This window comes from Triticum dicoccoides, chromosome 2A (genome assembly GCF_002162155.2).
Source record: "Triticum dicoccoides isolate Atlit2015 ecotype Zavitan chromosome 2A, WEW_v2.0, whole genome shotgun sequence".
NCBI lineage: Eukaryota > Viridiplantae > Streptophyta > Magnoliopsida > Poales > Poaceae > Triticum > Triticum dicoccoides.
Window position 1 is genome coordinate 173,546,576 of NC_041382.1, and position 10,549 is coordinate 173,557,124.

The window sequence follows — 10,549 nt, forward strand, 5'->3', positions numbered from 1 at the left end:
GTATGTCTACTTAATGAAACACAAGTCTGAGACCTTTGAAAAGTTCAAGGAATTTTAGAGTGAGGTTGAGTATCAACGTGACAGGAAAATCAAGTTCTTGCGATCAGATAGTGGGGGAGAATACTTGAGTCACGAATTTGGCACACACTTAAGAAAATGTGGAATAGTTTCACAACTCACGCCGCCTGGAACACCTCAGTGTAATGGTGTGTCCGAACGTCGTAATCACACTCTATTAGATATGGTGCGATCTATGATGTCTCTTACCGATTTACCGCTATCATTTTGGGGCTATGCTTTAGAGACTGCCGCATTCACTTTAAATAGGGCTCCGTCGAAATCCGTTGAGACGACACCGTATGAATTACGGTTTGGGAAGAAACCTAAGCTGTCGTTTCTAAAAGTTTGGGGATGTGATGCTTATGTCAAGAAACTTCAACCTGAAAAGCTCGAACCCAAGTCGGAAAAATGCGTCTTCATACGATACCCTAAAGAAACTGTTGGGTATACCTTCTACCTTAGATCCGAAGGCAAGATCTTTGTTACCAAGAATGCGGCAATTGCTAACATGATTCAGACGGACTTCAAGGTAAACGGGAGTTGCATAATCTCAGTCATAGGAACATGTATAAGTCATGAAGAAAGCAATAGCAACATACTAAACGATCAAGTGCTAAGCTAACGGAATGGGTCAAGTCAATCACATCATTCTCCTAATGATGTGATCCCGTTAATCAAATGACAACTCATGTCTATGGCTAGGAAACATAACCATCTTTGATCAACGAGCTAGTCAAGTAGAGGCATACTAGTGACACTTTGTTTGTCTATGTATTCACACATGTATTATGTTTCCGGTTAATACAATTCTAGCATGAATAATAAATAGTTATCATGATATAAGGAAATAAATAATAACTTTATTATTGCCTCTAGGGCATATTTCCTTGAAAAGAAAATATCAGAGGGGACCCACCAGGTGGCCATGAGGGTGGGGGCGCGTCCTACACCCCTAGGCGCGCCTCCCTGGCAGGCCTCCGGTGCCCCTCTTCTGCTATATGATGTCTTTTGACCTAGGAAAAATGAGAAGGAAGCTTTCGGGACGAAGCGCCGCCGTCTCGAGGCAGAACTTGGGCATAACCAGTCTAGGGCTCTGACGGAGCTATTCTGGGAAAACTTCCCTCCTGTAGGGGGAAATCGAAGCCATCATCATCACCAACGATCCTCTCATCGAGAGGGGGTCAATCTCCATCAACATCTTCACCAGCACCATCTCTTCTCAAACCCTACACTGGTACGCGTCGGTGCTATACAAACGGTTTTTAACCCCTTTCCGCGACGACATTTGGAACCGCCGCCAAGTGAGTGTGGGTGATAAGGGGGTCCTTTCCACACGACCCAGAAACCGTCGGGATATGGAGCTAAGATGCATGTACACTACTCCTACTCATTTGTGCTCGCATCGCCATCGTAGTCGGTATTCTGTGGTGCTACGTTTACGATGCGCGACCCATCACAAACGGTTCACTATTATAGAACGTGTATGATAAGTGAGGGAGTCCTGAATTAGGGGGTGTCCGGACAGCCGGACTATTGGACTATGAAGATACAAGATTGAAGACTTTGTCTCGTGTCCGAATGGGACTCTCCTTGGCGTGGAAGGCAAGCTTGGCAATATGGATATGTAGATCTCCTCCCTTGTAACCGACTTTGTGTAACCCTAGCCCCCTCCGATGTCTATATAAACCGGAGGGTTTAATCCGTAGGACGAGACACAATCATACCATAGGCTAGCTTCTAGGGTTTAGCCTCTACGATCTCATGGTAGATCAACTCTTGTAATACTCATATCATCAGGATCAATCAATCGGGACGTAGGGTATTACCTCCATCGAGAGGGCCCGAACCTGGGTAAACATCGTGTCCCCCGCCTCCTGTTACCATCCGCCTTAGACGCACAGTTCGGGACCCCCTACCCGAGATCCGTCGGGTTTGACGCCGACATTGGTGCTTTCATTGAGAGTTCCACTGTGCCGTCACTGTAAGGCTTGATGGTTCCTTCGTTCATCGGTAACGATGCGGTCCTGGGTGAGGTTTTCCTCCTCGGACAGATCTTCGTATTCGGCGGCTTCGCACTGCAGGCCAACTCGCTTGGCCATCTGGAGCAGATCGAGAGCTACGCCCCTGGCCGCCAGGTCAGGTTCGGAAACTTAAACTACACTGCCGACATCCGCGGAGACTTGATCTTTGAAGGATTCGCGCCCATGTCAGGTGCGCCACACGATCGCGACGAGCATGATTTAGCTCTGCCGTCGGACAATGTTCCGAAGATCACACCTGCAACTACTCCGGCCTTCAATCTGGAGCAAATTGCGCCATCCGAGGATGGGTGGATAGACCCCGCCATGGAGGCCGCACTCTCAGTGGCGATAGAGCCGGATACTAACTTCACCCCTTACGAGAGCCGTGTTGCCGAACCACTGGATTCGCCCCCAGCCACGGACTCCGAGCCGCCTACGTCCATGCCTGTCGAATCCGATTGGGCGCCTACCATGGAGTTCACCTCCGCGGATATCTTTCAGCACTCACCTTTTGGCGATGTGCTAAATTCATTAAGGTCTCTCTCCTTGTCAGGAGAACCTTGGCCGAACTATGTCCGGCTAGAATGGGATGCGGACGATGAAGAAATTCGATCCCCACCCACCACCCACTTAGTAGCCACTGTCGACGATTTAACCGACATGCTCGACTTCGACTCCGAAGACATCAACGGTATGGACAACGATGCTGGAGACGAACAGGAAAGACCGCCCACAGGGCGCTGGCCCGCCACCTCATCATATGATATATACATGGCGGACACCCCCAAAGAAGGCAATGGCGACGAGACAGCGGAGGATGACCCCTCCAAGAAGCAACCCAAGCGCCGACGTTAGCGACGCCGCTCTAAGTCCCGCCATAGCAAAAATAGTGTTACTGGCACAAGAGACAATAACACTCCGGATAGTGCCGAAGACGACAACAACCCCCTCCAGCACGATTTAGAGCGGGAGGGTGAACAAGCTAGCCCTCCAGAGCGGGCAGCAGATGGAGAATCAGAGGAGGATAATTACATGCCTCTCTCCAAAGACGAGGTGAGCCTCGGCAACGAAGAATTTATCGTGCCTGAGGATCCCGTCGAGCAAGAGCGCTTCAAGAACCGGCTTATGGCCACAACAAATAGCTTGAGGAAAAAGCAACAACAGCTTCAAGCTGATCAGGATTTGTTAGCAGACAGATGGACCGAAGTCCTTGCGGCCAAGGAATACGAACTCGAGCGCCCCTCCAAGAGTTACCCAAAGCGCAGGTTGCTACCTCACCTCGAGGAGGAAGCATTGAAACCTACATCACTAACGTATGATGCGGCGGACGGGCCACCTCGTGGCCAAGACAGAGAGGCGTTTCAGCCTGAAGTTCAGCCTGCACCCCACCTCCACTCAAACAAAAATACCAAGGCCCGGGGCAACACGCGGGACCTGCGAGACATATTAGAAAACAAGGCAAAACATGCAAGATCGATCTATGGATCACGGGGGTGCGCACCAACGCGCGATGATGATCGTCATGCCAGATACACTCAAAGCAAATCCGGCCGAGCCGAACACGGCAGACAAGGCTCGTATGAACCGCGTCGTGATATAGCCCGGCACAGAGGCGCCGCACACCCCTTATGCTTCACTGATGAAGTAATGGATCACGAATTCCCAGAAGGGCTTAAACCCGTAAACATTGAATCATACGATGGTACTACAAACCCCACGGTATGGATAGAAGACTTCTTCCTCCACATTCACATGTCCCGCGGGGACGACCTACATGCCATTAAGTATCTCCCGCTAAAACTCAAAGGGACGGCTTGGCATTGGCTCAATAGCTTGCCGGCAAACTCCATAGGAAGTTGGGGGAACCTGGCAGAGGCATTCCTGGACAATTTCCAGGGCACTTATGTGCGACCGCCAGACGCTGACGATTTAAGTCATATAACTTAGCAGCCAGGGGAATCGGCCAGGAAATTTTGGACCCGGTTCCTAACCAAGAAGAATCAAATTGTCGACTGTCCGGATGCAGAGGCCTTAGCGCCATTTAAGCATAATATCCATGACGAATGGCTCGCCCGGCACCTTGGCCAAGAGAAGCCAAAATCCATGACAGCCCTCACGACACTTATGATCCGCTTTTGTGCAGGCGAAGATAGCTGGTTGGCTCATAGTACCAATACAACAAGCAAACCTGGCATATTAGAAGCCAGGGATAGCAACGGCAAAGCACGACGCAACAAACACAAGCGCCGCAAATATGGTGAAAACGCCAAAAATACGGCAGTTAATGCCGGTTTCAGGGGCTCAAAGTCCGGTCAGCGGAAAGGGCCACCCAAAAATAAAAATCCGGGTCCATCCAGTCTGGACCGCATACTTGATCGACAATGCCAAATTCATGGCACCCCAGAAACGCCAGCCACCCATACCAACAGAGAATGCTGGGTCTTCAAACAAGCCGGCAAGGCAGGCGCCAAAGACGAAGAGGGGTCTCAAAGCGACGATAACGACGAAGATATTTCCCCCCATATTCAATCGGTGAATGTGGGAAATACCACCCAAATTGCCAACTCGGACCAGACATGCACCCTTAGGGATGGCAACTCAACGGAACTAGCCGTCCCACAATATAAATTAGGGCCAGTCACCTTCAACCGCACGGATCGTCCGGTTAACGCCAATCAGGGAAATCCAGCCGCACTAATCATCGACCCAATAGTAGACGGGTTCCACCTCACTCGAGTCCTTATGGACGGAGGTAGCAGTTTAAATCTGCTTTACCAGGACACAGTGCGCAAGATGGGCATCGATCGTTCGGCGACCAAACCCACTAAAGCCACTTTTAGAGGCACCATACCAGTGATTATCAAGCACTGCTCGGGCGAACCGCGTTCGCTCGATTCAACGCGGTGCCACATTATGCCTACCGTAAGCTCAAGATGCCCGGTCCCCACAGCGTCATCATGGTTCATGGCAAGGCCGAACCTTCCTTCGGCACCAACAAATACACCACTGCCTTAGCAGCATAAACAAGGAGCAGCACCTTGCAGCCAAACCTCGAGTCAACGTCCAGGCTCCTGGACACCGTTAAGGGGCTCCGAACTATTTCGCGGAAGGATACCCCGGCTCATCCAGAGCTCAACTAAACACTCCGGCGAAGGCCATGACAGGCCGAACTCAGCGGTTCAACCGCCCTCCGGCACGTAAACATTTCTTATATTTCCTTCGCAGGTTCACCTTTGCACCAACCAGGACGGACTACACGGAGGCAGCTTGAACGCGTTAGGGAATCCTTAGACATTCCCCGCAGTGAATGTCCGGCTATATTACGGATCCGCACTCAACCTCTTCCCCTGGTCACAATAGGTTCTGCTATCACAACCCCTTTTTTATCACATTACTTGTACCCATACGCATAGACGTATTATTCAAATACAACATGTGGATTTATATGACATTTACCTGCTGATTATTTCTTATCGAAATCATTTTGTCAAGTGGCATCCGTACACAACGATATGCCTTAAATATGCGAGGGGCTTCGTTTTTCCCGTAACACAACAATAAAAGTCCGAACACCTTCATGGAAGTTCGGCACCCCGAACCTATAGCATTATATGCATCAGCTCCGAATCATGTCTTGGGTCAATAGTTGGGTTTGCCCGGCTCCCATGTTTTGGTACCTTACGTTCCGCTATATCGGCTAAGGTAGCACTGGGAGAACTACTGCGATTGTGTCCCGGTTCTTCCGGATGAGCACCTCAGTAGAGAAAGCCAAAAACTGACTATCATGATATGGTGAGAGCTGGTCAGCTGTTCGAGCGGTTACAAAATCTTTAAGGATTTCTCCCGCATAATGCCATAACCAATGCAGCATGCGATGGATTGGTTTTTTCTCCGATCAGGCGCTTATAGAGCCCCTAGTACGGTCTTCCGAACACAAGGGGCTGCACCGACCATACTAAAGCTCCTATGGCTAAGTGAAGTGATAAAGCCCTATAGTACGATTGCCTGGTTCGTTGTGCTGAGCACCTCCTTCGGAGGACCCAAACCTGGGATAAAGAGTGCTCAGGTTTATCCCGAACAACCCCGTAGTTCTTACGTGGGGGCAGAAGCCGACTATTGGCCAACTCTTAGGTTTAACATAAAAACGGCCGCATAGGAGGGTAAGCTTTTATATAATAGGAGACATATAAACGACCTTGTTCAAACATTACAAAGGACAACATGATTGGCATTCATGGAAATATAATGTCCTTGGTGCACAGCTCCGCTGCAAGGTAGGATCCTTTCAGGAAACTCTTATAATATAATTCGGGCTTGCGGTGCTCCTTCCCCTCTGGCGGTCCTCCAGTCACCAGCTTTTCGGCATCCATCTTCCCCCAGTGCACCTTTGCACGGGCGAAGGCCATTTGCGCTCCTTCTATACAGACCGACCGCTTGATGACGTTAAGTCGAGGGCAAGCGCTTACAAGCCGCCTCACGAGCCCGAAGTAGCTGCTTGGGATCGGCTCGGCAGGCCATAGCCGGATAACCATATCTTTCATGGCTAGTTCCGCTGCCTTATGTAGTTCGATCAGCTGTTTTAGTTGATCCGCAAAAGGCACCGGATAATTCGGCGCCAAATACTGCGACCACAAGAGCTTATCTGCGGTGTTCCTTTCTTTGGCTCGGTAGAATTGGGCAGCATCTGATATGCTGTGAGGTAGCTCGGCAAATACACCTGAGAAATCCGGATTCACAATCAAAAACATAGTTTTCCCTTCAAATACTTGCTTTACATGGGAAAAGCCTTACCCGCCACGATCTTTCTCGCCTCTTGGATCCCCCGCAGGGCGCTTTGGGTTTCCCCCCGGGCATCGCTCGTGGCTTGACGCGCCTTGGTGAGTTCAGAATCTTTCTACGTTAAACTCTACTCCAAGGTCTCGCATTTACTTACGGCCTCATGCAGCTCCTGCTCAGCTTTAATAACTCTGGCCTCGTGTTTTTCACGAAGAGTCCGCTCTGTGGCCGCCTTTTCCTCGGCCTCAGCAACGACCCTTTTGAGGACCTCGACTTCGTTCATAACCCCTAGCACAAATTATGCGGCTTATTTCATACTGAACATTTATTTCACAATAAATGCGCACAATGCTTGTGCATACCTTGTTTATCCCTCAACTGCATTTTCAATTGGCCAAGTTCTTCTATGGCCCGCTCTAGACTTTGATTCAGTCTGGAGATCTCTGCAGTACGAGAGGCAGCAGCCGCTACAAGTATCTGCTTGAAAGAGAAGAGAAATCAATGTCATTCAATGAGTCTTCCTGTGATCATCAATTCGATCCCCTGTCCAGTTCTTTCTTTCACCGAACAATGTATCAGGGGCTACTATCTATACTATGACACTCTTTGACAACTTATAAAACATACCTCAGAGCTTCTTATAAGGCTGATACAGGCTTCGTTCAGTCCACTCTCAGTTAACTGAATCTTCTCAATCACCGCACCCATAAGGGCACGGTGTTCGTCAATGATGGAGGCGTCTCGTAACGCCACTGATACGTCTCCAACGTATCTATAATTTTTGAATGCTCCATGCTATATTATCTACTGTTTTGGACTATATTGGGCTTTATTTTCCACTTTTATATTTTTTTGGGACTAACCTATTAACCGGAGGCGCAACCCAGAATTGATGTTTTTTTGCCTATTTCAGTGTTTCGAAGAAACAAAATATCAAACGGAGTCCAAACGGAATGAAACCTTAAGAAACGTGATTTTCTCATCAGATAAGATCCAGGAGACTTGGACCCTCCGTCAAGAAAGCCACGAGGCAGCCACGAGGGTGGAGGGCGCGCCCCCCCTAGGGCGCGCCCCCTGCCTCGTGGGCCCCTCGAAGCTCCACCGACGTACTTCTTCCTCCCATATATATCCACGTACCCCCAAATGATCAGGGACGGAGCCAAAAACCTAATTCCACCGCCGCAACTTTCTGTATCCACGAGATCCCATCTTGGGGCCTATTCCAGACCTCCGCCGGAGGGGGCATCGATCACGGAGGGATTCTACATCATCATCCAAGCCCCTCCGATGAAGTGTGATTAGTTTACTTCAGACCTACGGGTCCATAGTTAGTAGCTAGATGGCTTCTTCTCTCTTTTTGGATCTCAATACAATGTTCTCCCCCTCTCTCGTGGAGATCTATTCGATGTAATCTTCTTTTTGCGGTGTGTTTGTTGAGACGATGAATTGTGGGTTTATGATCAAGTCTATCTATGAATAATATTTGAATCTTCTCTGAATTCTTTTATGTATGATTGGTTATCTTTGCAAGTCTCTTCGAATTATTAGTTTGGTTTGGCCTACTAGATTGGTTTTTCTTGCCATGGGAGAAGTGCTTAGCTTTGGGTTCGATCTTGCGGTGTCCTTTCCCAGTGACAGAAGGGGTAGCAAGGCACGTATTGTATTGTTGCCATCGAGGATAAGAAGATGGGGTTTTTATCATATTGCATGAAACTATCCCTCTACATCATGTCATCTTGCTTAAGGCGTTACTCTGTTTTTAACTTAATACTCTAGATGCATGCTGGATAGCGGTCGATGAGTGGAGTAATAGTAGTAGATGCAGGCAGGAGTCGGTCTACTTGTCTTGGACGTGATGCCTATATACATGATCATACCTAGATATTCTCATAACTATGCTCAATTCTGTCAATTGCTCAACAGTAATTTGTTCACCCACCGTAGAATACTTATGCTCTTGAGAGAAGCCACTAGTGAAACCTATGGCCCCCGGGTCTCTTTCTCATCATATCAATCTCCATCACTTTATTATTGCTTTGCTTTTACTTTGCTTTTACTTTTTACTTTGCATCTCTATACCAAAAATACCAAAAATAATATTTATCATCTCTATCAGATCTCACTTTCGTAAGTGACCGTGAAGGGATTGACAACCCCTAAGCGCATTGGTTGCGTTAAGCTATTGTTTTTGTGTAGGTACGAGGGAGTCGCGCATAACCTCCTACTGGATTGATACCTTGGTTCTCAAAAACTGAGGGAAATACTTACGCTACTTTGCTGCATCATCCTCTCCTCTTCGGGAAAATCCAACGCAGTGCTCAAGAGGTAGCAAGAAGAATTTCTGGCACCTTTGCCGGGGAGTCTGCGCAAAAGTCAACATACCAAGTACCCATCACAATCCCTATCTCCCGCATTACATTATTTTCCATTTTCCTCTCGTTTTCCTCTCCTCCACTTCACCCTTGCCGTTTTATTCACCCTCTCTCTCCCTATCCTCCCTCTCTCTCTATTTGCCTCTTTTTGCCCGTTTGCTTTTTGTTTGCTCGTGTGTTAGTTTGCTAGCTTGTCGTTATGTAAAGTCCTTTACCTTCTGCCTCTATGTTTGAAATTGGGGAAATTATTGTCGATATGGACAATAATAATATCATGAAAAATTCTGATGCTCCTAGTAAAGAACCTACCATCTTTCATACAAAAAAATTCCGTGTTGGTAGTGGTAATATTATTGGAAAAGGAGTTATTCAAGATTTCTTTACTTGTGCCGGTGCTTTACCTTCTATGGGTAGTTCTATCCTTCACAGAACTAGTAGTCTTGCAGACGCTATTGCCATGCTTGTAGTTGAACTTGAAAGACATTTCGTGCACATGCATCCTTCCATACAAAGGAATTTTCTGGAATTTTCTAATATTGATCATTCTTCTGTTAAGTGTGCCGCTACTATCTTTTTGGCGCATGAGTTTAGATTCATAATAAAAGAAGCCAAAGAAACCTTTGCGCATTATAGGGTGGACGCTTGTCTTCCTCCCATAGAGGCTATCCTCTTTGATCAAGAAGAAATAATGCGTTTTCAACCTCTAGACTATGTTGCTTTCAATGGAAATCTTAGAAAAAGAGTTCCTACCAATGTTTTAGTTGATAGAATTTCTGAACTTAATGATGATTTGGCTATTCGAAATAATGAACTAGGATATTCTATTGAATATAGGCTCACAAAGCTCTGTCAAAAGAATGCTTATAATGATGGTTTGGTTGTGCATTATGAAGGACCAAAGGACGAACCTATAGCTCCCAAGGTTGATCTTGGGGACTTTTGTCCCGTTAAATTTAGCCCTTTTGATTACTTTTGCTTGCCTCAAAGAAAAGTTGCTGCCGAACATAGAGAATATGAAATGAGTTTTAATAATCTATCTTACTATTATGGCAATACCTAGATCTATTCTTGCTTGTGCCTAGCTAGGGGCGTTAAACGATAGCGCTTGTTGGGAGGCAACCCGATTTTATTTTTATTCCTTGCTTTTTTATCCTGTTTATTAATAAATAAATTATTTAGCCTTTGTTTTGGTTGTGTTTTTTGTGTTTAATTAGTATTTGTGCCAAGTAGAACCGTTCAGAAGACTTGGGGAAAGTCTTGTTGAACTTGCTGTAAAAAACAGAAACTTTAGCACTCACGAGAGCTGCTGTCATTTTTATT